The sequence below is a fragment of the Pseudophryne corroboree genome, unplaced genomic scaffold (assembly GCF_028390025.1).
Source record: "Pseudophryne corroboree isolate aPseCor3 unplaced genomic scaffold, aPseCor3.hap2 scaffold_497, whole genome shotgun sequence".
NCBI classification, from domain to species: Eukaryota; Metazoa; Chordata; class Amphibia; order Anura; family Myobatrachidae; genus Pseudophryne; species Pseudophryne corroboree.
In genome coordinates this window covers 51880-79156 of record NW_026970103.1, presented here as the reverse complement: position 1 = coordinate 79156, position 27277 = coordinate 51880, and the positions used below count along the sequence as shown (strand labels likewise).

At 46.0% G+C, this 27277-nt stretch overlaps 11 non-coding genes and 1 pseudogene across 11 annotated transcripts; 3 read left to right on the top strand and 9 right to left on the bottom strand.

Moving 5' to 3' along the window:
• Nucleotides 1-16521: 16521 nt before the first annotated feature.
• Nucleotides 16522-16685, bottom strand: LOC135030163 (U1 spliceosomal RNA). Its single transcript, XR_010226213.1, has one exon. It is a non-coding gene; the product is annotated as a U1 spliceosomal RNA (small nuclear RNA).
• Nucleotides 16686-17356: 671 nt separating this feature from the next.
• Nucleotides 17357-17519, bottom strand: LOC135030313 (U1 spliceosomal RNA). The gene has a single exon (XR_010226339.1). It is a non-coding gene; the product is annotated as a U1 spliceosomal RNA (small nuclear RNA).
• Nucleotides 17520-17671: 152 nt separating this feature from the next.
• LOC135030199 (U1 spliceosomal RNA) lies at nt 17672-17835 on the bottom strand. The gene has a single exon (XR_010226246.1). It is a non-coding gene; the product is annotated as a U1 spliceosomal RNA (small nuclear RNA).
• Nucleotides 17836-18503: 668 nt separating this feature from the next.
• LOC135030283 (U1 spliceosomal RNA) lies at nt 18504-18667 on the bottom strand. The gene has a single exon (XR_010226316.1). It is a non-coding gene; the product is annotated as a U1 spliceosomal RNA (small nuclear RNA).
• Nucleotides 18668-18819: 152 nt separating this feature from the next.
• LOC135030384 (U1 spliceosomal RNA) lies at nt 18820-18983 on the bottom strand. The gene has a single exon (XR_010226404.1). It is a non-coding gene; the product is annotated as a U1 spliceosomal RNA (small nuclear RNA).
• A 670-nt stretch (nt 18984-19653) lies between these two features.
• On the bottom strand, nt 19654-19816 carry LOC135030312 (U1 spliceosomal RNA). Its single transcript, XR_010226338.1, has one exon. It is a non-coding gene; the product is annotated as a U1 spliceosomal RNA (small nuclear RNA).
• Nucleotides 19817-19968: 152 nt separating this feature from the next.
• On the bottom strand, nt 19969-20132 carry LOC135030391 (U1 spliceosomal RNA). Its single transcript, XR_010226411.1, has one exon. It is a non-coding gene; the product is annotated as a U1 spliceosomal RNA (small nuclear RNA).
• A 702-nt stretch (nt 20133-20834) lies between these two features.
• On the bottom strand, nt 20835-20969 carry LOC135030306 (U1 spliceosomal RNA; annotated as a pseudogene).
• Nucleotides 20970-21121: 152 nt separating this feature from the next.
• Nucleotides 21122-21285, bottom strand: LOC135030209 (U1 spliceosomal RNA). Its single transcript, XR_010226256.1, has one exon. It is a non-coding gene; the product is annotated as a U1 spliceosomal RNA (small nuclear RNA).
• Nucleotides 21286-23646: 2361 nt separating this feature from the next.
• LOC135030323 (U1 spliceosomal RNA) lies at nt 23647-23802 on the top strand. The gene has a single exon (XR_010226345.1). It is a non-coding gene; the product is annotated as a U1 spliceosomal RNA (small nuclear RNA).
• Nucleotides 23803-24476: 674 nt separating this feature from the next.
• LOC135030246 (U1 spliceosomal RNA) lies at nt 24477-24640 on the top strand. The gene has a single exon (XR_010226291.1). It is a non-coding gene; the product is annotated as a U1 spliceosomal RNA (small nuclear RNA).
• A 152-nt stretch (nt 24641-24792) lies between these two features.
• LOC135030301 (U1 spliceosomal RNA) lies at nt 24793-24955 on the top strand. Its single transcript, XR_010226330.1, has one exon. It is a non-coding gene; the product is annotated as a U1 spliceosomal RNA (small nuclear RNA).
• The last annotated feature ends 2322 nt before the right edge of the window (nt 24956-27277 follow it).

The following is a 27277-nucleotide window of genomic DNA, read 5'->3' as shown; positions in this document are numbered from 1 at the left end:
TCAGGGCTATGTCGTGTAGATGATGGCCTAACAGGAGGCTTTAAAATTTTCTTTCTAGTGACCTTCGTTTGGGAGAAAAATGCAAAGGTACAAGACAGCTTTTCCTTGCCAATATCTCTCTTTTGCAAAGAGCTGCGCATTGGAAAATTCAGGGCTATGTCGTGTAGATGATGGCCTAACAGGAGGCTTTAAAATGTTCTTTCTAGTGTCCTTCGTTTGGGAGAAAAATGCAATGGTACAAGACAGCTTTTCCTTGCCAATATCTCTCTTTTGCAAAGAGCTGCGCATTGGAAAATTCAGGGCTATGTCGTGTAGATGATGGCCTAACAGGAGGCTTTAAAATTTTCTTTCTAGTGTCCTTCGTTTGGGAGAAAAATGCAAAGGTACAAGACAGCTTTTCCTTGCCAATATCTCTCTTTTGCAAAGAGCTACGCATTGGAAAATTCAGGGCTATGTCGTGTAGATGATGGCCTAACAGGAGGCTTTAAAATTTTCTTTCTAGTGTCCTTCGTTTGGGAGAAAAATGCAATGGTACAAGACAGCTTTTCCTTGCCAATATCTCTCTTTTGCAAAGAGCTGCGCATTGGAAAATTCAGGGCTATGTCGTGTAGATGATGGCCTAACAGGAGGCTTTAAAATTTTCTTTCTAGTGTCCTTCGTTTGGGAGAAAAATGCAAAGGTACAAGACAGCTTTTCCTTGCCAATATCTCTCTTTTGCAAAGAGCTGCGCATTGGAAAATTCAGGGCTATGTCGTGTAGATGATGGCCTAACAGGAGGCTTTAAAATGTTCTTTCTAGTGTCCTTCGTTTGGGAGAAAACTGCAATGGTACATGACAGCTTTTCCTTGCCAATATCTCTCTTTTGCAAAGAGCTGCGCATTGGAAAATGCAGGGCTATGTCGTGTAGATGATGGCCTAACAGGAGGCTTTAAAATTTTCTTTCTAGTGTCCTTCGTTTGGGAGAAAAATGCAAAGGTACAAGACAGCTTTTCCTTGCCAATATCTCTCTTTTGCAAAGAGCTACTCATTGGAAAATTCAGGGCTATGTCGTGTAGATGATGGCCTAACAGGAGGCTTTAAAATTTTCTTTCTAGTGACCTTCGTTTGGGAGAAAAATGCAAAGGTACAAGACAGCTTTTCCTTGCCAATATCTCTCTTTTGCAAAGAGCTGCGCATTGGAAAATTCAGGGCTATGTCGTGTAGATGATGGCCTAACAGGAGGCTTTAAAATTTTCTTTCTAGTGTCCTTCGTTTGGGAGAAAAATGCAATGGTACAAGACAGCTTTTCCTTGCCAATATCTCTCTTTTGCAAAGAGCTGCGCATTGGAAAATTCAGGGCTATGTCGTGTAGATGATGGCCTAACAGGAGGCTTTAAAATGTTCTTTCTAGTGTCCTTCGTTTGGGAGAAAAATGCAATGGTACAAGACAGCTTTTCCTTGCCAATATCTCTCTTTTGCAAAGAGCTGCGCATTGGAAAATTCAGGGCTATGTCGTGTAGATGATGGCCTAACAGGAGGCTTTAAAATTTTCTTTCTAGTGTCCTTCGTTTGGGAGAAAAATGCAAAGGTACAAGACAGCTTTTCCTTGCCAATATCTCTCTTTTGCAAAGAGCTACGCATTGGAAAATTCAGGGCTATGTCGTGTAGATGATGGCCTAACAGGAGGCTTTAAAATTTTCTTTCTAGTGTCCTTCGTTTGGGAGAAAAATGCAATGGTACAAGACAGCTTTTCCTTGCCAATATCTCTCTTTTGCAAAGAGCTGCGCATTGGAAAATTCAGGGCTATGTCGTGTAGATGATGGCCTAACAGGAGGCTTTAAAATTTTCTTTCTAGTGTCCTTCGTTTGGGAGAAAAATGCAAAGGTACAAGACAGCTTTTCCTTGCCAATATCTCTCTTTTGCAAAGAGCTACTCATTGGAAAATTCAGGGCTATGTCGTGTAGATGATGGCCTAACAGGAGGCTTTAAAATTTTCTTTCTAGTGACCTTCGTTTGGGAGAAAAATGCAAAGGTACAAGACAGCTTTTCCTTGCCAATATCTCTCTTTTGCAAAGAGCTGCGCATTGGAAAATTCAGGGCTATGTCGTGTAGATGATGGCCTAACAGGAGGCTTTAAAATTTTCTTTCTAGTGTCCTTCGTTTGGGAGAAAAATGCAATGGTACAAGACAGCTTTTCCTTGCCAATATCTCTCTTTTGCAAAGAGCTGCGCATTGGAAAATTCAGGGCTATGTCGTGTAGATGATGGCCTAACAGGAGGCTTTAAAATTTTCTTTCTAGTGTCCTTCGTTTGGGAGAAAAATGCAAAGGTACAAGACAGCTTTTCCTTGCCAATATCTCTCTTTTGCAAAGAGCTACTCATTGGAAAATTCAGGGCTATGTCGTGTAGATGACGGCCTAACAGGAGGCTTTAAAATTTTCTTTCTAGTGACCTTCGTTTGGGAGAATAATGCAAAGGTACAAGACAGCTTTTCCTTGCCAATATCTCTCTTTTGCAAAGAGCTGCGCATTGGAAAATTCAGGGCTATGTCGTGTAGATGATGGCCTAACAGGAGGCTTTAAAATTTTCTTTCTAGTGTCCTTCATTTGGGAGAAAAATGCAATGGTACAAGACAGCTTTTCCTTGCCAATATCTCTCTTTTGCAAAGAGCTGCGCATTGGAAAATTCAGGGCTATGTCGTGTAGATTATGGCCTAACAGGAGGCTTTAAAATTTTCTTTCTAGTGACCTTCGTTTGGGAGAAAAATGTAAAGGTACAAGACAGCTTTTCCTTGCCAATATCTCTCTTTTGCAAAGAGCTGCGCATTGGAAAATTCAGGGCTATGTCGTGTAGATGATGGCCTAACAGGAGGCTTTAAAATTTTCATTCTAGTGTCTTTCGTTTGGGAGAAAAATGCAAAAGTACAATGCTGCTTTTCCTTGCCGATATCTCTCTTTTGCAAAGAGATAGGCATTGGAAAATGCAGGGCTATAACGTGTAGATGAAGCACTAACAGGAGGCTTTAAAATTTTCATTCTAGTGTCTTTCGTTTGGGAGAAAAATGCAAAGGTACAATACAGCTTTTCCTTGCCGATATCTCTCTTTTGCAAAGAGATAGGCATTGGAAAATTCAGGGCTATAACGTGTAGATGAAGCACTAACAGGAGGCTTTAAAATTTTCATTCTAGTGTCTTTCGTTTGGGAGAAAAATGCAAAGGTACAATACAGCTTTTCCTTGCCAATATCTCTCTTTTGCAAAGAGCTACGGATTGGAAAATTCAGGGCTATGTCGTGTAGATGATGGCCTAACAGGAGGCTTTAAAATTTTCTTTCTAGTGTCCTTCGTTTGGGAGAAAAATGCAAAGGTACAAGACAGCTTTTCCTTGCCAATATCTCTCTTTTGCAAAGAGCTACGCATTGGAAAATTCAGGGCTATGTCGTGTAGATGATGGCCTAACAGGAGGCTTTAAAATTTTCTTTCTAGTGTCCTTCGTTTGGGAGAAAAATGCAATGGTACAAGACAGCTTTTCCTTGCCAATATCTCTCTTTTGCAAAGAGCTGCGCATTGGAAAATTCAGGGCTATGTCGTGTAGATGATGGCCTAACAGGAGGCTTTAAAATTTTCTTTCTAGTGTCCTTCGTTTGGGAGAAAAATGCAAAGGTACAAGACAGCTTTTCCTTGCCAATATCTCTCTTTTGCAAAGAGCTACGCATTGGAAAATTCAGGGCTATGTCGTGTAGATGATGGCCTAACAGGAGGCTTTAAAATTTTCTTTCTAGTGTCCTTCGTTTGGGAGAAAAATGCAAAGGTACAAGACAGCTTTTCCTTGCCGATATCTCTCTTTTGCAAAGAGATAGGCATTGGAAAATTCTGGGCTATAACGTGTAGATGAAGCACTAACAGGAGGCTTTAAAATTTTCATTCTAGTGTCCTTCGTTTGGGAGAAAAATGCAAAGGTACAATACAGCTTTTCCTTGCCGATATCTCTCTTTTGCAAAGAGATAGGCATTGGAAAATTCAGGGCTATAACGTGTAGATGAAGCACTAATAGGAGGCTTTAAAATTTTCATTCTAGTGTCCTTCGTTTGGGAGAAAAATGCAAAGGTACAATACAGCTTTTCCTTGCCGATATCTCTCTTTTTCAAAGAGCTAGGCATTGGAAAATTCAGGGCATTAACGTGTAGATGAAGCACTAACAGTAGGCTTTAAAATTTTCATTCTAGTGTCTTTCGTTTGGGAGAAAAATGCACAGGTACAATGCAGCTTTTCCTTGCCGATATCTCTCTTTTGCAAAGAGATAGGCATTGGAAAATGCAGGGCTATAACGTGTAGATGAAGCACTAACAAGAGGCTTTAAAATTTTCATTCTAGTGTCTTTCGTTTGGGAGAAAAATGCAAAGGTACAATACAGCATTTCCTTGCCGATATCTCTCTTTTGCAAAGAGATAGGCATTGGAAAGTTCAGGGCTATAACGTGTAGATGAAGCACTAACAGGAGGCTTTAAAGTTTTCATTCTAGTGTCTTTCGTTTGGGAGAAAAATGCAAAGGTACAATACAGCTTTTCCTTGCCGATATCTCTCTTTTGCAAAGAGATAGGCATTGGTAAATTCAGGGCTATAACGTGTAGATGAAGCACTAATAGGAGGCTTTAAAATTTTCATTCTAGTGTCTTTCGTTTGGGAGAAAAATGCAAAGGTACAATACAGCTTTTCCTTGCCGATATCTCTCTTTTGCAAAGAGATAGGCATTGGAAAATTCAGGGCTATAACGTGTAGATGAAGCACTAACAGGAGGCTTTAAAATTTTTATTCTAGTGTCCTTCGTTTGGGAGAAAACTGCAAAGGTACAATACAGCTTTTCCTTGCCGATATCTCTCTTTTGCAAAGAGATAGGCATTGGTAAATTCAGGGCTATAACGTGTAGATGAAGCACTAATAGGAGGCTTTAAAATTTTCATTCTAGTGTCCTTCGTTTGGGAGAAAAATGCAAAGGTACAATACAGCTTTTCCTTGCCGATATCTCTCTTTTGCAAAGAGATAGGCATTGGAAAATTCAGGGCTATAACGTGTAGATGAAGCACTAACAGGAGGCTTTAAAATTTTCATTCTAGTGTATTTCGTTTGGGAGAAAAATGCAAAGGTACAATACCGCTTTTCCTTGCCGATATCTCTCTTTTGCAAAGAGCTAGGCATTGGAAAATTCAGGTCTATAACGTGTAGATGAAGCACTAATAGGAGGCTTTAAAATGTTCAATCTAGTGTCCTTCGTTTGGGAGAAAAATGCAAAGGTACAAGACAGCTTTTCCTTGCCAATATCTCTCTTTTGCAAAGAGCTAGGCATTGGAAAATTCAGGGCTATAACGTGTAGATGAAGCACTAACAGGAGGCTTTAAAATTTTCATTCTAGTGTCTTTCGTTTGGGAGAAAAATGCAAAAGTACAATGCTGCTTTTCCTTGCCAATATCTCTCTTTTGCAAAGAGATAAGCATTGGAAAATTCAGGGCTATAACGTGTAGATGAAGCACTAACAGGAGGCTTTAAAATTTTCATTCTAGTGTCTTTCGTTTGGGAGAAAAATGCAAAGGTACAATACAGCATTTCCTTGCCGATATCTCTCTTTTGCAAAGAGATAGGCATTGGAAAATTCAGGGCTATAACGTGTAGATGAAGCACTAACAGGAGGCTTTAAAATTTTCATTCTAGTGTCTTTCGTTTGGGAGAAAAATTCAAAGGTACAATACAGCTTTTCCTTGCCGATATCTCTCTTTTGCAAAGAGATAGGCATTGGTAAATTCAGGGCTATAACGTGTAGATGAAGCACTAATAGGAGGCTTTAAAATTTTCATTCTAGTGTCTTTCGTTTGGGAGAAAAATGCAAAGGTACAATACAGCTTTTCCTTGCCGATATCTCTCTTTTGCAAAGAGATAGGCATTGGAAAATTCAGGGCTATAACGTGTAGATGAAGCACTAACAGGAGGCTTTAAAATTTTCATTCTAGTGTCCTTCGTTTGGGAGAAAACTGCAAAGGTACAATACAGCTTTTCCTTGCCGATATCTCTCTTTTGCAAAGAGATAGGCATTGGTAAATTCAGGGCTATAACGTGTAGATGAAGCACTAATAGGAGGCTTTAAAATTTTCATTCTAGTGTCCTTCGTTTGGGAGAAAAATGCAAAGGTACAATACAGCTTTTCCTTGCCGATATCTCTCTTTTGCAAAGAGATAGGCATTGGAAAATTCAGGGCTATAACGTGTAGATGAAGCACTAACAGGAGGCTATAAAATTTTCATTCTAGTGTATTTCGTTTGGGAGAAAAATGCAAAGGTACAATACCGCTTTTCCTTGCCGATATCTCTCTTTTGCAAAGAGCTAGGCATTGGAAAATTCAGGGCTATAACGTGTAGATGAAGCACTAATAGGAGGCTTTAAAATGTTCAATCTAGTGTCCTTCGTTTGGGAGAAAAATGCAAAGGTACAATACAGCTTTTCCTTGCCAATATCTCTCTTTTGCAAAGAGCTAGGCATTGGAAAATTCAGGGCTATAACGTGTAGATGAAGCACTAACAGGAGGCTTTAAAATTTTCATTCTAGTGTCTTTCGTTTGGGAGAAAAATGCAAAAGTACAATGCTGCTTTTCCTTGCCAATATCTCTCTTTTGCAAAGAGATAAGCATTGGAAAATTCAGGGCTATAACGTGTAGATGAAGCACTAACAGGAGGCTTTAAAATTTTCATTCTAGTGTCTTTCGTTTGGGAGAAAAATGCAAAGGTACAATACAGCTTTTCCTTGCCAATATCTCTCTTTTGCAAAGAGCTAGGCATTGGAAAATGCAGGGCTATAACGTGTAGATGAAGCACTAACAGGAGGCTTTACAATTTTCATTCTAGTGTCTTTCGTTTGGGAGAAAAATGCAAAGGTACAATGCTGCTTTTCCTTGCCGATATCTCTCTTTTGCAAAGAGATAGGCATTGGAAAATGCAGGGCTATAACGTGTAGATGAAGCACTAACAGGAGGCTTTAAAATTTTCATTCTAGTGTCTTTCGTTTGGGAGAAAAATGCAAAGGTACAATACAGCTTTTCCTTGCCGATATCTCTCTTTTGCAAAGAGATAGGCATTGGAAAATTCAGGGCTATAACGTGTAGATGAAGCACTAACAGGAGGCTTTAAAATTTTCATTCTAGTGTCTTTCGTTTGGGAGAAAAATGCAAAGGTACAATACAGCTTTTCCTTGCCGATATCTCTCTTTTGCAAAGAGATAGGCATTGGAAAATTCAGGGCTATAACGTGTAGATGAAGCACTAACAGTGGGCTTTAAAATTTTCATTCTAGTGTCCTTCGTTTGGGAGAAAACTGCAAAGGTACAATACAGCTTTTCCTTGCCGATAGCTCTCTTTTGCAAAGAGATAGGCATTGAAAAATTCAGGGCTATAACGTGTAGATGAAGCACTAATAGGAGGCTTTAAAATTTTCATTCTAGTGTCCTTCGTTTGGGAGAAAAATGCAAAGGTACAATACAGCAGGGCCGGCTCGAGGCATGTTCGACTCGAGCGGCCGCGCAGGGCGCCACCCTTAATGGGCGCCGTGCGCTGGCGCCGCCATGTCGGAGCCTGGAGCCGGCCCTGATCTCCCCTGCTGTCCTCCGAGTCCCGGCTGGCACTGTGCGCTATGCGGCGCCGGCGTCTGATGTCAGACACCGGCGCCGCACAGACAGCGGGCGCGCACAGCAGCACTCACCCTCCCTCGGCAGCACAGCAGCACTCACCCTCCCTCGGCCTCGGCACAGCAGGTACTGGGGGCACATGTGGCACTGTGGGGGGCATTTATCTGGCACTGTGGGGGCACTGGGGGGCATTCATTTATCTGGCACTGTGGGGGGGGGGGACATTTATCTGTGCACTGTGAGGGGGCATTACTGTATCTGGCACTGTGGGGGCATGTATGTATCTGGCACTGTGGGGGCATTTCTGTATCTGGCACTGGGGGGGTATATCTGCACTGTGGGGGCACTTATTTATCTGGCACTGGGGGCATTTATTTATCTGGCACTGGGGGCATTTATTTATCTGGCACTGTGGGGGCATTTATTTATCTGGCACTGGGGGGGCATATCGGCACTGTGGGGGTATTTATGTATCTGGCACTGTGGGGGTATATCTGCACTGTGGGGGCACTTATTTATCTGGCACTGGGGGGCATTCATTTATCTGGCACTGGGGGCATTTATTTATCTGGCACTGTGGGGGCACTTATTTATCTGGCACTGGGGGCATTTATTTATCTGGCACTGTGGGGGCATTTATCTGGCACTGTGGGGGCATTTCTGGCACTGTGGGGGCATATCTGCACTGTGGGGGCATTTATGTATCTGCGCTGTGGGGGCATTTATGTATCTGCACTGTGGGGGCATGTATGTATCTGGCACTGTGGGGGCATTTCTGTATCTGGCACTGGGAGGGCATATCGGCACTGTGGGGGTATTTATGTATCTGGCACTGTGGGGGTATATCTGCACTGTGGGGGCACTTATTTATCTGGCACTGGGGGCATTTATTTATCTGGCACTGTGGGGGCATTTATTTATCTGGCACTGTGGGGGGCATTTATTTATCTGGTACTGTGGGGACATATCTGGCACTGGGGGCATTAATGTATCTGGCACTGTGGGGGCATATCTGGCACTGGGGGCATTAATGTATCTGACACTGTGAGGGGCAATAATGCATCTGGCACTGTGTGGGCACTTATGCATCTGGCACTGGGGGCATTTATGCATCTGGCAATGTGTGGGCATTTATGTATCTGGCACTGGGGGCATTTATGTATCTGGCCCTTTGGGGGCATATCTGGCACTGTGGGGGCATTTTTATATATGGCACTGTGGGTGCATATCTGGCACTGTGTGGCCATTTATGTAGCTGGCACTGCTGGGGGGCATGTCACGTGTAGCTGGCACTGCTGGGGGGGGCATGTCACGTGTAGCTGGCACTGCTGGGGAGCATGTCGCGTGTAGCTGGCACTGCTGGGGAGCATGTCGCGTGTAGCTGGCACTGCTGGGGAGCATGTCGCGTGTAGCTGGCACTGCTGGGGAGCATGTCGCGTGTAGCTGGCACTGCTGGGGAGCATGTCGCGTGTAGCTGGCACTGCTGGGGAGCATGTCACGTGTAGCTGGCACTGCTGGGGGGCATGTCACGTGTAGCTGGCACTGCTGGGGAGCATGTCATGTAGTGTTCCCGCTAGGCGTCTGTGGCTAGGCAATGTGTCTCAGTGCTGTGCCTGGCGCAAAGTGTATAGGAGGTTCTACCTGGTGCAGTGTGTATTAGCTGCACTACTGTGTGGTGTAATGCAAATTGCCACTATTATGTGGCCACGTACCTTCCCCACGAAGTAACTCCCCTTAATTTTTGCTGCGCGCCTTCGGCGCGCACTGTCCATGCTTTGACATATAGGTATGAGAACAACAAGCAGTATGTACATCATTTTGCCCTCCTAACTTAAAAATGTGCCCTCCCTGTGATCAGCACCATGCCCTAAAAAGTGAACACTATCATGTGTAGCTGGCACTGCTGCGGGGCATGTCATGTGTAGCTGGCACTGCTGCGGGGCATGTCATGTGTAGCTGGCACTGGTGCGGGGCATGTCATGTGTAGCTGGCACTGCTGCGGGGCATGTCATGTGTAGCTGGCACTGCTGCGGGGCATGTCATGTGTAGCTGGCACTGCTGCGGGGCATGTCATGTGTAGCTGGCACTGCTGCGCTGCATGTCATGTGTAGCTGGCACTGCACATTATGTGTATCTGGCACTATACTGGAGACATTGTGTGTAAGGAACACTACTGTGGCTATGTGTAAGGCTGCTAATTGTGTGAAAATATGTTTATAGTTTGATGATATGAAGTTACGATGCCACGCCCACTTTTCCAGAGGCCACACCCACTTTTCCAGGAACGCGCGCGCGCCTTCGGCGCGCGCATGGGGGGGGGGGGCACTTTTACATTTTCTCGCTCAGGGTGCTAGTAGGCCTGGAGCCGGCCCTGCAATACAGCTTTTCCTTGCCGATATCTCTCTTTTGCAAAGAGATAGGCATTGGAAAATTCAGGGCTATAACGTGTAGATGAAGCACTAACAGGAGGCTTTAAAATTTTCATTCTAGTGTATTTCGTTTGGGAGAAAAATGCAAAGGTACAATACCGCTTTTCCTTGCCGATATCTCTCTTTTGCAAAGAGCTAGGCATTGGAAAATTCAGGGCTATAACGTGTAGATGAAGCACTAATAGGAGGCTTAAAAATTTTCAATCTAGTGTCCTTCGTTTGGGAGAAAAATGCAAAGGTACAATACAGCTTTTCCTTGCCAATATCTCTCTTTTGCAAAGAGCTAGGCATTGGAAAATTCAGGGCTATAACGTGTAGATGAAGGACTAACAGGAGGCTTTAAAATTTTCATTCTAGTGTCTTTCGTTTGGGAGAAAAATGCAAAAGTACAATGCTGCTTTTCCTTGCCGATATCTCTCTTTTGCAAAGAGATAAGCATTGGAAAATTCAGGGCTATAACGTGTAGATGAAGCACTAACAGGAGGCTTTAAAATTTTCATTCTAGTGTCTTTCGTTTGGGAGAAAAATGCAAAGGTACAATACAGCTTTTCCTTGCCAATATCTCTCTTTTGCAAAGAGCTAGGCATTGGAAAATGCAGGGCTATAACGTGTAGATGAAGCACTAACAGGAGGCTTTACAATTTTCATTCTAGTGTCTTTCGTTTGGGAGAAAAATGCAAAGGTACAATGCTGCTTTTCCTTGCCGATATCTCTCTTTTGCAAAGAGATAGGCATTGGAAAATTCAGGGCTATAACGTGTAGATGAAGCACTAACAGGAGGCTTTTAAATTTTCATTCTAGTGTCCTTCGTTTGGTAGAAAAATGCAAAGGTACAATACAGCTTTTCCTTGCCGATATCTCTCTTTTGCAAAGAGATAGGCATTGGAAAATTCAGGGCTATAACGTGTAGATGAAGCACTAACAGGAGGCTTTAAAATTTTCATTCTAGTGTCTTTCGTTTGGGAGAAAAATGCAAAGGTACAATACAGCTTTTCCTTGCCGATATCTCTCTTTTGCAAAGAGATAGGCATTGGAAAATTCAGGGCTATAACGTGTAGATGAAGCACTAACAGGAGGCTTTAAAATTTTCATTCTAGTGTCTTTCGTTTGGGAGAAAAATGCAAAGGTACAATACAGCTTTTCCTTGCCGATATCTCTCTTTTGCAAAGAGATAGGCATTGGAAAATTCTGGGCTATAACGTGTAGATGAAGCACTAACAGGAGGCTTTAAAATTTTCATTCTAGTGTCCTTCGTTTGGGAGAAAAATGCAAAGGTACAATACAGCTTTTCCTTGCCGATATCTCTCTTTTGCAAAGAAATAGGCATTGGAAAATTCAGGGCTATAACGTGTAGATGAAGCACTAATAGGAGGCTTTAAAATTTTCATTCTAGTGTCCTTCGTTTGGGAGAAAAATGCAAAGGTACAATAAAGCTTTTCCTTGCCGATATCTCTCTTTTGCAAAGAAATAGGCATTGGAAAATTCAGGGCTATAACGTGTAGATGAAGCACTAACAGGAGGCTTTAAAATTTTCATTCTAGTGTCTTTCGTTTGGGAGAAAAATGCAAAGGTACAATACAGCTTTTCCTTGCCGATATCTCTCTTTTGCAAAGAGCTAGGCATTGGAAAATTCAGGGCTATAACGTGTAGATGAAGCACTAACAGTAGGCTTTAAAATTTTCATTCCCAATGGGGATGGCTTCCCGGGAGGTAACCCCTATTGAGTGAAGGGAGTATATAGGATACGACCCAGTGGTACCTGACGACATAGATACTAACAGCTATTTAATAACATTACGCTAGAAAGTGATTATTAGCAACATATATATCTATATAAACAACCCCGCCAGGGTTGTGCCTTCAAAAATAATCACACACGGACACGCTTTTTAAACCTTTTTTTCACATCTCTTTATTCTTCTTATGCACATGTATGTTAGTTCTGTGATTTTAACCTTTATGTTTCACTGCAGTTTGGGATAATAATATTAATATTTATCCAATTTTAATACATACTTAATAAAGGTTATATTTTATGATTCATTCATTCTGTCCAGTGCGTCAACAGTGCAGATTTCTTCTTGTTTTTTCTCCCAAATTCTATAACAATGACAGTAAATGTTGTTTCTTTTCAAACAGAACTTTCGTGACCATGCTACTTGCTTGAAAGATCTGGGAGCACATGGAAAACAGTACAAACCATGCAGTATCACAAAAGCCTTTATTTGATCTTTCATGAAGATAGAGCAGAATTGAGGACACGTCAACAATTTCTGCCGAAGGTGGTTCATCTTTCCACATGGTGCCTTTGGCCACTGACACCTTCGTTGAGTCAAAGTCTCTGGCTGTGGTCAGAACTTTGAAAATTTATGTCACCAGAACGGTTCAGATTAGGAAAACAGAGGCTCTGTTTGTCCTGTATGCTCCCAACAGGATTGGGTGTCCTGCTTCCATGTAGACCATTATGCGCTGGATCTGTGGTAAGATTCAGCATGCTCATTCCATGGCAGGATTGCCGTTACTGAATTAGGTGAAGACCCATTCTACTAGAAAGGTGGGTTCATCCTGGGCAGCTGGTCGGGGAGTCTCGGCATTGCAACTTTGCCGAGCAGCTATTTAGTAAACACTTTTGCTAAGTTTTACAAGTTTGATACCTTGGCTGATGATAACCTCAAGTTGGGTCATTCGACTGCAGAGTCGTACGCACTCTCCCACCCGTTCAAGAGCTTTGGTATAACCCCATGGTTCTTAATGTGACCCCAGCATCCTCTAGGTCGTATGAGAAAATAGGATTTTAATACCTACCGGTAAATCCTTTTCTCTTAGTCCGTAGAGGATGCTGGGCACCCGTCCCAGTCCATACTGTGTCTGCAGTTATTACTTGTGGTTATACACATGTTATGTTATGGTTCTGGTCAGCTTTTTGCTGCAATTGTTCATGCCGTTGGCTTGTGTTCTGTTGAATGCCACGTTCTGCGGCATGCTTAAGGTGTGAGCTGGTAAGATGCTCACCTTAGTTTAACAATAAATCCTTTCCTCGAAATGTCCGTCTCCCTGGGCACAGTTCCTATAACTGGAGTCTGGAGGAGGGGCATAGAGGGAGGAGCCAGTTCACACCCTTTGAAAGTCTTAAAGTGCCCATGTCTCTTGCGGATCCCGTCTATACCCCATGGTTCTTAATGTGACCCCAGCATCCTCTACGGACTAAGAGAAAAGGATGCCCTTGCGCACTATCCTGACTTCTCCTCCCGTCTGCTTACTTTGTGCCTTCCAACGCACAATGCGAACTACAGGTGGTGCTGCAGGGCCCACACCCTTTTACTTGCCTTACAGAACAGCTCTGGAGCTGTTACAGTGCCCAGCTGCTGCAAGAAATCAGCTTGAATGCTTCAGGGGATGGGGCATGGCCAACATGAGCCCCACACCAAAGGAGGGTGGGGGTGTTTAATGCGAACTAGGGGTCATCCAAGCACCGCAAAAGGCCGCCATGCCCTGCATGCCCCTTTTCTCTTTTCATATGCAGATGAGGGTTCCAGCCAACTTTGGCCCACATCTTGGATGACATCACCGTATGCAAATCCGTCTTCTGCAGACCTTCCCCCAGGAATGCTTGTACTAGTTGTTGCATATGGTTTGATATTTGATGGTGCTTCAATATTAGGCAGCCTTCCACCCTCCCATGTTCATCTGAACAGATGTGGTCTCCCTGCAGTTGTTGTCCCCAGACGAGAGTTCCCTTGTGCGTCCTCAGTTGAATCTCCTTAACTTGACGGGGGAGGGGCTGCCCGAGCAGCCACCCTCCCCAGCCCTATCCCAACTCATACTTATTTTGCATATGAGATCTCTTGATCATGAAGATTGTTCTCACAGGGTGAGGTTCATCCATTATATTTTAAAATAGGAAGGTACAAATTACATATTTGAATTGCATCTATGTGCTGGATTCAAATGTCCCCCCCCCCCCTTCCTTTCTCAATTGTGCCCGTCAGCAGCTATTCTAAGGTTGCTGCCAATGGGTGTGACACATTAATTTCTTCTGTGGGGTACACTGGACTCCACAAGGATTCACATTGGGGTGTAGAGTAGGATCTTGATCTGAGGCACCAACCGGCTCAAAGCTTTTGACTGTTCCCAAGATGCTCAGCGCATCCTCCTCTATAACCCCGCTTCCATGAACAGGGAGCTCAGTTTGTAGTTGGTGCCTTCAGTAGCAGGCCACTTAACAGGGGCCTGCCTCAGGCAGCCTATTCTTAGCTATTAATTTTGACAAGAAAAGAAGAACTTGTTTTATGAGAATCTACAAGGGCTGCAGCAGGCTAGGTCTAATAGACATCTTTACTGCAGCTTCATCACTCCCAGCGGCGCTGTATACTCCCGTGCCCTGGTTGCTGGGTCACTGCAGCGGAGGCTCCAGTTTCTTCCTAAGGTCAGTCACACACACACCGCCCTTCCGGATCACGAGGCCGCTGATGAAGGGGAGCGTGGCCGTAGGGGGTGGACCGTGTGCGCACTGGCGTGGACACTGATTACTGGGCAGCCGCTCCACTAGCCACCAGGTACAGTTAAGGAGCACAGGTCTGGGAGTTTTACTCCTATATTAACCCAATTTTGTACTGCCCGCAGCGCATTGTGATAGGTAATAGGGCCTGATTCAGGTTGGAATGCAATCACAATAAGCGATCCAACTGCAAAAATTGCTAACAGCATACGCATGTGCCTGCATTTTCTGCGGCACCCCGCAGAGAATGCGATCGCCTCTGCCTGTCAATCGGGGCGGGGGGGGGAGAGGGGGGTCAGCAACACTCCATTTCCAAGTCAGGGATGGAGCGGTGCGGGGGCAAGGCTTCAAAATGGGGTCTGCAACGGAGGAGACACAGGGGGCGTGGTCACAGCGGCTGTATGACATCACATTCAGCCGCTGTGATCACAAAAATGGTGGCGGCTTCCTGCGCGCACATACAGTTTGCACCAGCAGGAGGCTACACCATTTTTTATGATCACGCTGAACTGCAGTGCGACTGCAATTACAGCATGGTCAAGAATGGAGGCGTCATGCTGGGTGGCCATGCCCTGTCACTGTGCAGGAGCCAGCACCGCACACACACTAGTCCCCGGGTGCAGCCCCCAACCCCCGGGACACCCGGAGCAACAAAATGTAGATTCAGGCCACCAGGCCACGCCCCTACCTATGAAACCATGCCTCCTTTTTACCATTGCGCTGCTTATCTGCGCGCACTGCATTACAATCTCCTTCGCCACCTCTCTGGGTGTCACCAGTGATAGTGACACCTCTGCCATGCTTGTAGCAGCTGGTCCTAAGATCTACGCCTCAAGCCCTGAGTGTTTGCCCTTGTGACTTGTTGATCATCATAGCGAAGCAGATGCTTACAGAAAACTGCAGGGGCTTAGATTGAAAATAAAAAAATTGATGGGTATAAGGTAGAGAGGAGCGGGTTCGGTTCTCCGAGAACCGAATTCCCGACGAACTCCATGTGGTTTACACTGGTCCGAGGCAGGCTCGGTTGTTCCCGCCTGACTCGGAAAACCTGAACAAGGGAAAATGTCATCATCCCGCTGTCGGATTCTCTCGAGATTCGGATTCCATATAAAGAGCTGCGCGTTGCCGCCATTTTTACTCGTGCATTGAAGAAAGAGCGGAGAGGACGTGGCTATGTTCTCTCAGTGGAAATCTCAATATCAGTGCTCAGTATCAGTGGTTACTTATTGCTGCTCAGTAATACTAGTAGTGTGTCTCTCCTGCTCAGTGTCAGTTCTCAGTAGTATCCTCATCAGTGCTCAGTATCACTGCTCATTGTCTTGTGCTGCATTGTGGTGCTCAGCATACTACAGTACATTACTAATAGTCCAGTGCTGCATCTTGCTGCTCAGTGTCAGTTCTAGTATCCTCATCAGTGCTCACTATTACTGCTCATTACATTGTGGTGTTCTGTATACTACAGTAACATAGTAATATAGTAACATATAGTAACATAGTTTTTGAGGTTGAATAGAGGCAAATTGCCCATCGTGTTCAACCTGTTTTAAGTTGTGATGATTCTACATACTTGCTGAATAATGTTTTATGACTAGTTAGCTACTATAACTCATGTTACCCCCGGATTAACCATGTTGATATTTTAAGTATTATAACCTTGGATAGCTTTTTCATTCAGAAATGTATCCATTCCTTTTTTAAATCCAATTACAGAGTCCGCCATTACCACCTTCCCTGGCAGGGAATTCCACATCCTGATTGCCCTAACAGTGAACATCATAGTATCTCACCTGGCAGGTAAGTAGGAGTTGGGCTAGAGCTGTGGAGGATTGCTGCTCGGGCACCCCCTGTCAAGTGAAGGAGATCCAACTGAGGCAGCACAAGGGAACTCTCGAAAGAAGAACAAGGCTAGAGGAAGATCTGAGACAAAGAAATCTGACTTTTACCAGAGCTGACCAGAGGAAAGCACAAACGCAGTCCCCCACTACCACAAATAATGCAGTCGAGTTTCCCACATTTGGGGAAATCACAGGGGTCAGCATACCCAGAGTGCAATGAATGAACCTCACCCTGGGAGAACAATCTTCATGACCATGGTATCTCCTATGCAAAATAAGTATGATTTGGGATAGGGCTGGGGAGGGCCGCTGCTCAGGCACATCTCTGTCAAGTAAAGGAGATTCAACTGAGGCAACACAAGGGAACTCTCATCTGGGGACAACAACTGCAGGGAGAACACATATTTTCAGATGAACATGGGAGGGCAGAAGGCTGCCTAACACTGAAGCACCCCCAAACAACAAACCAAATGCAACTACTAGTGCAAGCATTCCTGGGGGAAGGCCTGCAGCAGATGGATTTGCATATGGTGATGTCATCCAAGCAGTGGGTCAAAGTTGGCTTCAACCCTCGTCTGCATATGAAAATAAAAAAGGGGTGTGCAGGGCATGGCGGCCTTTTGCGGCGCTTGGATGACCCCTAGTTTGCATTAAACACCTCCACCTTCCTTCGGTGTGGGGCTCATGTTGGCTATGCCCCAGCCCCTGAAGCATTCAAGCTGATTTCTTGCAGCAGCTGGGCACTGTAACAGCTCCAGAGCTGCTCTGTAAAGCAAGTAAAAGGGTGTGGGCCCTGCAGCACTACCTGTAGTTTGCATTGTGCGTTGGAAGGCACAAAGTAAGCAGACGGGAGAAGTCAGGATAGTGCACAAGGGCATAGAAGGGAGCGGCTCAAGAAAAGAGAAGTGGAAACAGACAGCAAACTAGGCTGGAGAGAGACCTGAGACAAAGAGATCTGAATTATACGAGAGCCGACCAGAGGAAACACAAATTATGTAATCAAGTGTCCCACATTTGGGGAAATCGTAGGAGCAGCACACCCAGAGTGCATTGGGTGAGCCTTGCCCTGGGAGAAGCACCTTCCTGATCATAGTATCTCACCTGGCAGGTAAGTAGGAGTTGGGCTAGAGCTGGGGAGGGTCGCTGTTCGGGCACCCCCCTGTCAAGTGAAGGAGATCCAACTGAGGCAGCACAAGGAAACTCTCGAAAAAAGAACAAGGCTAGAGGAAGATCTGAGACAAAGAAATCTGACTTTTACCAGAGCTGACCAGAGGAAAGCACAAACACAGTCCCCCACTACCACAAATAATGCAGTCGAGTTTCCCACATTTGGGGAAATGACAGGGGTCAGCATACCCAGAATGCAATGAATGAACCTCACCCTGGGAGAACAATCTTCATGACAATGGTATCTCCTATGCAAAATAAGTATGATTTGGGATAGGGCTGGGGAGGGCCGCTGCTCAGGCACATCTCTGTCAAGTAAAGGAGATTCAACTGAGGCAGCACAAGGGAACTCTCATCTGGGGACAACAACTGCAGGGAGAACACATATTTTCAGATGAACATGGGAGAGCAGAAGGCTGCCTAATACTGAAGCACCCCCAAACAACAAACCAAATGCAACAACTAGTACAAGCATTCCTGGGAAAAGGTCTGCAGAAGACGGATTTGCATACGGTGATGTCATCCAAGCAGTGGGCCACAGTTGGCTGGAACCCTCATCTGCATATGAAAAGAGAAAAGGGGTATGCAGGGCATGGCGGCCTTTTGCGGCGCTTGGATGACCCTTAGTTCGCATTAAACACCTCCACCTTCCTTCGGTGTGGGGCTCATGTTGGCTATGCCCCAGCCCCTGAAGCATTCAAGCTGATTTCTTGCAGCAGCTGGGCACTGTAACAGCTCCAGAGCTGCTCTGTAAGGCAAGTAAAAGGGTGTTGGCCCTGCAGCACTACCTGTAATTTGCATTGTGCGTTGGAAGGCACAAAGTAAGCAGACAGGAGAAGTCAGGAGAGTGCACAAGGGCAAGGGCAGGGGCTCAAGAAAAGAGAAGTGGAAACAGACAGCAAACTAGGCTGGAGAGAGACCTGAGACAAAGAGATCTGAATTATACGAGTAGCCGACCAGAGGAAACACAAATTATGTAGTCAAGTGTCCCACATTTGGGGAAATCGTAGGAGCAGCACACCCAGAGTGCAATGGGTGAGCCTTGCCCTGGGAGAAGCACCTTCCTGATCATAGTATCTCACCTGGCAGGTAAGTAGGAGTTGGGCTAGAGCTGGGGAGGGTCGCTGCTCGGGCACCCCCCTGTCAAGTGAAGGAAATCCAACTGAGGCAGCACAAGGAAACTCTCAAAAAAAGAACAAGGCTAGAGGAAGATCTGAGACAAAGAAATCTGACTTTTACCAGAGCTGACCAGAGGAAAGCACAAACACAGTCCCCCACTACCACAAATAATGCAGTCGAGTTTCCCACATTTGGGGAAATCACAGGGGTCAGCATACCCAGAATGCAATGAATGAACCTCACCCTGGAAGAACAATCTTCATGACCATGGTATCTCCTATGCAAAATAAGTATGATTTGGGATAGGGCTGGGGAGGGCCGCTGCTCAGGCACATCTCTGTCAAGTAAAGGAGATTCAACTGAGGCAGCACAAGAGAACTCTCATCTGGGGACAACAACTGCAGGGAGAACACATATTTTCAGATGAACATGGGAGAGCAGAAGGCTGCCTAATACTGAAGCACCCCAAACAACAAACCAAATGCAACAACTAGTACAAGCATTCCTGGGGGAAGGTCTGCAGAAGACGTATTTGCATACGGTGATGTCATCCAAGCAGTGGGCCAAAGTTGGCTGGAACCCTCATCTGCATATGAAAAGAGAAAAGGGGTATGCAGGGCATGGCGGCCTTTTGCGGCGCTTGGATGACCCTTAGTTCGCATTATACACCTCCACCCTCCGTCGGTGTGGGGCTCATGTTGGCTATGCCCCAGCCCCTGAAGCATTCAAGCTGATTTCTTGCAGCAGCTGGGCACTGTAACAGCTCCAGAGCTGCTCTGAAAGGCAAGTAAAAGGGTGTGGGCCCTGCAGCACTACCTGTAGTTTGCATTGTGCGTTGGAAGGCACAAAGTAAGCAGACAGGAGAAGTCAGGAGAGTGCACAAGGGCATAGAAGGCAGCGGCTCAAGAAAAGAGAAGTGGAAACAGACAGCAAACTAGGCTGGAGAGAGACCTGAGACAAAGAGATCTGAATTATACGAGAGCCGACCAGGGGAAACGCAAATTATGCAGTCAAGTTTCCCACATTTGGGGAAATCGCAGGAGCAGCACACCCAGAGTGCAATGGGTGAGCCTTGCCCTGGGAGAAGCACCTTCATGATCATAGTATCTCACCTGGCAGTTATGTAGGAGTTGGGCTAGAGCTGGGGAGGGTCGCTGCTCGGGTACCCCCCTGTCAAGTGAAGGAGATCAAACTGAGGCAGCACAATGGAACTCTCGAAAGAAGAACAAGGCTAGAGGAAGATCTGAGACAAAGAAATCTGACTTTTACCAGAGCTGACCAGAGGAAAACACAAACACAGTCCCCCACTACCACAAATAATGCAGTTGAGTTTCCCACATTTGGGGAAATCACAGGGGTCAGCATACACAGAATGCAATGAATGAACCTCACCCTGGGAGAACAATCTTTATGACCATGGTATCTCCTATGCAAAATAAGTATGATTTGGGATAGGGCTGGGGAGGGCCGTTGCTCAGGCACATCTCTGTCAAGTAAAGGAGATTCAACTGAGGCAGCACAAGGGAACTCTCATCTGGGGACAACAACTGCCGGGAGAACACATATTTTCAGATGAACATGGGAGGGCAGAAGGCTGCCTAATACTGAAGCACCCCCAAACAACAAACCAAATGCAACAACTAGTACAAGCATTCCTGGGGGAAGGTCTGCAGAAGACGGATTTGCATACAGTGATGTCATCCAAGCAGTGGGCCAAAGTTGGCTGGAACCCTCATCTGCATATGAAAAGAGAAAAGGGGTATGCAGGGCATGGCGGCCTTTTGCGGCGCTTGGATGACCCTTAGTTCGCATTAAACACCTCCACCCTCCGTCGGTGTGGGGCTCATGTTGGCTATGCCCCAGCCCCTGAAGCATTCAAGCTGATTTCTTGCAGCAGCTGGGCACTGTAACAGCTCCAGAGCTGCTCTGTAAGGCAAGTAAAAGGGTGTGGGCCCTGCAGCACTACCTGTAGTTTGCATTGTGCATCGGAAGGCACAAAGTAAGCAGACAGGAGGAGAAGTCAGGATAGTGCACAAGGGTATAGAAGGGAGGGGCTCAAGAAAAAAGAAGTGGAAACAGACAGCAAACTAGGCTGGAGAGAGACCTGAGACAAAGAGATCTGAATTATATGAGAGCCGACTAGGGGAAACACAAATTATGCAATCAAGTTTCCCATATTTGGGGAAATCGCAGGGGCAGCACACCCAGAGTGCAATGGGTGAGCCTTGCCCTGGGAGAAGCAACTTCATGATCATAGTATCTCACCTGGCAGGTAAGTAGGAGTTGGGCTAGAGCTGGGGAGGGTCGCTGCTCGGGCACCCCCCTGTCAAGTGAAGGAGATCCAACTGAGGCAGCACAAGGGAACTCTTGAAAGAAGAACAAGGCTAGAGGAAGATCTGAGACAAAGAAATCTGACTTTTACCAGAGCTGACCAGAGGAAAGCACAAACACAGTCCCCCACTACCACAAATAATGCAGTTGAGTTTAACACATTTGGGGAAATCACAGAGGTCAGCATACCCAGAACGCAATGAATGAACCTAACCCTGGGAGAACAATCTTCATGACCATGGTATCTCCTATGCAAAATAAGTATGATTTGGGATAGGGCTGGGGAGGGCCGCTGCTCAGGCACATCTCTGTCAAGTAAAGGAGATTCAACTGAGGCAGCACAAGGGAACTCTCATCTGGGGACAACAACTGCAGGGAGAACACATATTTTCAGATGAACATGGGAGGGCAGAAGGCTGCCTAATACTGAAGCACCCCCAAACAACAAACCAAATGCAACAACTAGTGCAAGCATTCCTGGGGGAAGGCCTGCCGCAGATGGATTTGCATATGGTGATGTCATCCAAGCAGTGGGTCAAAGTTGGCTTCAACCCTCGTCTGCATATGAAAAGAGAAAAGGGGCATGCAGGGCATGGCGGCCTTTTGCGGCGCTTGGCTGACCCCTAGTTTGCATTAAACACCTCCACCCTCCGTCGGTGTGGGGCTCATGTTGGCTATGCCCCAGCCCCTGAAGCATTCAAGCTGATTTCTTGCTGCAGCTGGGCACTGTAACAGCTCCAGAGCTGCTCTGTAAGGCAAGTAAAAGGGTGTGGGCCCTGCAGCACTACCTGTAGTTTGCATTGTGCGTTGGAAGGCACAAAGTAAGCAGACAGGAGAAGTCTGGAGAGTGCACAAGGGCATAGAAGGCAGCGGCTCAAGAAAAGAGAAGTGGAAACAGACAGCAAACTAGGCTGGAGAGAGACCTGAGACAAAGAGATCTGAATTATACGAGAGCCGACCAGGGGAAACACAAATTATGCAGTCAAGTTTCCCACAGGAGTATATAGGATACGACCCAGTGGTACCTGACGACATAGATACTAACAGCTATTTAATAACATTACGCTAGAAAGTGATTATTAGCAACATATATATCTATATAAACAACCCCGCCAGGGTTGTGCCTTCAAAAATAATCACACACGGACACGCTTTTTAAACCTTTTTTTCACATCTCTTTATTCTTCTTATGCACATGTATGTTAGTTCTGTGATTTTAACCTTTATGTTTCACTGCAGTTTGGGATAATAATATTAATATTTATCCAATTTTAATACATACTTAATAAAGGTTATATTTTATGATTCATTCATTCTGTCCAGTGCGTCAACAGTGCAGATTTCTTCTTGTTTTTTCTCCCAAATTCTATAACAATGACAGTAAATGTTGTTTCTTTTCAAACAGAACTTTCTTGACCATGCTTCTTGCTTGAAAGATCTGGGAGCACATGGAAAACAGTACAAACCATGCAGTATCACAAGAGCCTTTATTTGATATTTCATGAAGATAGAGCAGAATTGAGGACACGTCAACTATTTCTGCCGAAGGTGGTTCATCTTTCCACATGGTGCCTTTGGCCACTGACACCTTCGTTGAGTCAAAGTCTCTGGCTGTGGTCAGAACTTTGAAAATTTATGTCACCAGAACGGTTCAGATTAGGAAAACAGAGGCTCTGTTTGTCCTGTATGCTCCCAACAGGATTGGGTGTCCTGCTTCCATGTAGACAATTATGCGCTGGATCTGTGGTAAGATTCAGCATGCTCATTCCACGGCAGGATTGCCGTTACTGAATTAGGTGAAGACCCATTCTACTAGAAAGGTGGGTTCATCCTGGGCAGCTGGTCGGGGAGTCTCGGCATTGCAACTTTGCCGAGCAGCTATTTAGTAAACACTTTTGCTAAGTTTTACAAGTTTTAGAGTAAAGGAGATTCAACTGAGGCAGCACAAGGGAACTCTCATCTGGGGACAACAACTGCAGTGAGAACACATATTTTCAGATGAACATGGGAGGGCAGAAGGCTGCCTAATACTGAAGCACCCCCAAACAACAAACCAAATGCAACAACTAGTACAAGCATTCCTGGGGGAAGGTCTGCAGAAGACGGATATGCATATAGTGATGTCATCCAAGCAGTGGGCCAAAGTTGGCTGGAACCCTCATCTGCATATGAAAAGAGAAAAGGGGTATGCAGGGCATGGCGGCCTTTTGCGGCGCTTGGATGACCCTTAGTTCGCATTAAACACCCCCACCCTCCTTCGGTGTGGGGCTCATGTTGGCCATGCCCCAGCCCCTGAAGCATTCAAGCTGATTTCTTGCAGCAGCTTGGCACTGTAACAGCTCCAGAGCTGCTCTGTAAGGCAAGTAAAAGGGTGTGGGCCCTGCAGCACTACCTGTAGTTTGCATTGTGCATTGGAAGGCACAAAGTAAGCAGACAGGAGGAGAAGTCAGGATAGTCCACAAGGGTATAGAAGGGAGGGGCTCAAGAAAAAAGAAGTGGAAACAGACAGCAAACTAGGCTGGAGAGAGACCTGAGACAAAGAGATCTGAATTATATGAGAGCCGACCAGGGGAAACATAAATTATGCAGTCAAGTTTCCCACATTTGGGGAAATCGCAGGGGCAGCACACCCAGGTGAGATACTATAATCAGGAAGGTGCTTCTCCCAGGGCAAGGCTCACCCATTGCACACTGGGTGTGCTGCTCCTACGATTTCCCCAAATGTGGGACACTTGACTGCATAATTTGTGTTTCCTCTGGTCGGCTCTCGTATAATTCAGATCTCTTTGTCTCAGGTCTCTCTCCAGCCTAGTTTGCTCTCTGTTTCCACTTCTTTTTTCTTGAGCCCCTCCCTTCTATACCCTTGTGCACTATCCTGACTTCTCCTCCCGTCTGCTTACTTTGTGCCTTCCAATGCACAATGCAAACTACAGGTAGTGCTGCAGGGCCCACACCCTTTTACTTGCCTTACAGAGCAGCTCTGGAGCTGTTACAGTGCCCAGCTGCTGCAAGAAATCAGCTTGAATGCTTCATGGGATGGGGCATGGCCAACATGAGCCCCACACCAAAGGAGGGTGGGGGTGTTTAATGCGATCTAGGGGTCATCCAAGCACCGCAAAAGGCTGCCATGCCCTGCACGCCCCTTTTCTCTTTTCATATGCAGATGAGGGTTGAAGCCAACTTTGACCCACTGCTTGGATAACATCACCATATGCAAATCCATCTGCTGCAGGCCTTCCCCCAGGAATGCTTGCACTAGTTGTTGCATTTGGTTTGTTGTTTGGGGGTGCTTCAGTATTAGGCAGCCTTCTGCCCTCCCATGTTCATCTGAAAATATGTGTTCTCCCTGCAGTTGTTGTCCCCATATGAGAGTTCCCTTGTGCTGCCTCAGTTGAATCTCCTTTACTTGACAGAGATGTGCCTGAGCAGCGGCCCTCCCCAGCCCTATCCCAAATCATACTTATTTTGCATAGGAGACACCATGGTCATGAAAATTGTTCACCCAGGGTGAGGTTCATTCATTGCATTCTGGGTATGCTGACCCCTGTGATTTACCCAAATGTGCGAAACTCGCCTGCATTATTTGTGGTAGTTGGGGACTGTGTTTGTGTTTTCCGCTGGTCAGCTCTGGTAAAAGTCAGATTTCTTTGTCTCAGATCTTCCTCTAGCCTTGTTCTTCTTTCGAGAGTTCCATTGTGCTGCCTCAGTTGGATCTCCTTCACTTGACAGGGGGGTGCCCGAGCAGCGACCCTCCCCAGCTCTAGCCCAACTCCTACTTACCTGCCAGGTGAGATACTATGATCTTGAAGGTGCTTCTCCCAGGGCAAGGCTCAACCATTGCACTCTGGGTGTGCTGCCCCTGCGATTTCCCCAAATATGGGAAACTTGACTGCATAATTTGTGTTTCCCCTGGTCGGCTCTCGTATAATTCAGATCTCTTTGTCTCAGGTCTCTCTCCAGCCTAGTTTGCTGTCTGTTTCCACTTCTCTTTTCTTGAGCCGCTCCCTTCTATGCCCTTGCGCACTATCCTGACTTCTCCCGTCTGCTTACTTTGTGCCTTCCAACGCACAATGCGAACTACAGGTAGTGCTGCAGGGCCCACACCCTTTTATTTGCCTTACAGAGCAGCTCTGGAGCTGTTACAGTGCCCAGCTGCTGCAAGAAATCAGCTTGAATGCTTCAGGGGCTGGGGCATAGCCAACATGAGCCCCACACCGAAGGAGGGTGGAGGTGTTTAATGCGAACTAGGGGTCATCCAAGCGCCGCAAAAGGCTGCCATGCCCTGCATAACCCTTTTCTCTTTTCATATGCAGATGAGGGTTCCAGCCAACTTTGGCCCACTGCTTGGATGACATCACCGTATGCAAATTCGTCTCCTGCAGACCTTCCCCCAGGAATGCTTGTACTAGTTATTGCATATGGTTTGATATTTGATGGTGCTTCAGTATTAGGCAGCCTTCCGCCCTCCCATGTTCATCTGAAAAAATGTGGTCTCCCTGCAGTTGTTGTCCCCAGACGAGAGTTCCCTTGTGCTTCCTCAGTTGAATCTCCTTAACTTGACGGGGGAGGGGCTTGCCCGAGCAGCCACCCTCCCCAGCCCTATCCCAACTCATACTTATTTTGCATATGAGATCTCTTGATCATGAAGATTGTTATCACAGGGTGAAGTTCATCCATTATATTTTAAAATAGGAAGGTTCAAATTACATATTTGAATTGCATCTATGTGCTGGATTCAAATGTCCCCCCCCCTTCCTTTCTCAATTGTGCCCGTCAGCAGCTATTCTAAGGTTGCTGCCAATGGGTGTGACACATTAATTTCTTCTGTGGGGTACACTGGACTCCACAAGGATTCACATTGGGGTGTAGAGTAGGATCTTGATCTGAGGCACCAACCGGCTCAAAGCTTTTGACTGTTCCCAAGATGCTCAGCGCATTCTCCTCTATAACCCCGCTTCCATGAACAGGGAGCTCAGTTTGTAGTTGGTGCCTTCAGTAGCAGGCCACTTAACAGGGGCCTGCCTCAGGCAGCCTATTCTTAGCTATTAATTTTGACAAGAAAATAAGAACTTTTTTTATGAGAATCTACAAGGGCTGCAGCAGGCTAGGTCTAATAGACATCTTTACTGCAGCTTCATCACTCCCAGCGGCGCTGTATACTCCCGTGCCCTGGTTGCTGGGTCACTGCAGCGGAGGCTCCGGTTTCTTCCTAAGGTCAGTCACACACGCACCGCCCTTCCGGATCACGAGGCCGCTGATGAAGGGGAGCGTGGCCGTAGGGGGTGGACCGTGTGCGCACTGGCGTGGACACTGATTACTGGGCAGCCGCTCCACGAGCCACCAGGTACAGTTAAGGAGCACAGGTCTGGGGTTTTTTCTCCCATATTAAACCAATTTTGTACTGCCCGCAGCGCATTGTGATAGGTAATAGGGCCTGATTCAGGTTGGATTGCAATCACAGTAAGCGATCCAACTGCAAAAATTGCTAAGAGCATACGCATGTGCCTGCATTTTCTGCGGCACCCCGCAGAGAATGCGATCGCCTCTGCCTGTCAATCGGGGCAGGGGGGGAGAGGGGGGTCAGCAACACTCCATTTCCAAGTCAGGGATGGAGCCAGGTGTTTGTGTCGGCCACTTGGGTCGCTGAGCTTAGTCACACAGCTACCTCATTGCGCCTCTTTTTTTCTTTGCGTCATGTGCTGTTTGGGGAGTGTTTTTTGGAAGGGCCATCATGCGTGACACTGCAGTGCCACTCCTAGATGGGCCAGGTGTTTGTGTCGGCCACTTGGGTCACTGAGCTTAGTCATCCAGCGACCTCGGTGCAAATTTTAGGACTAAAAATAATATTGTGAGGTGTGAGGTGTTAAGAATAGACTGAAAATGAGTTGAAATTATGGTTATTGAGGTTAATAATACTTTGGGATCAAAATGACTCCCAAATTCTATGATTTAAGCTGTTTTTTAGGGTTTTTTGAAAAAAACACCCGAATCCAAAACACACCCGAATCCGACAAAAAAAATTCGGTGAGGTTTAGCCAAAACGCGTTCGAACCCAAAACACGGCCGCGGAACCGAACCCAAAACCAAAACACAAAACCCGAAAAATTTCCGGTGCACATCTCTAGTGGCCATGCCATGTCACTGTGCAGGAGCCAGCACCGCTCACACACTAGTCCCCGGTGCAGCCCCCAACCCCCGGGACACCCGGAGCAACAAAATGTAGATTCAGGCCACCAGGCAACGCCCCTACCTATGAA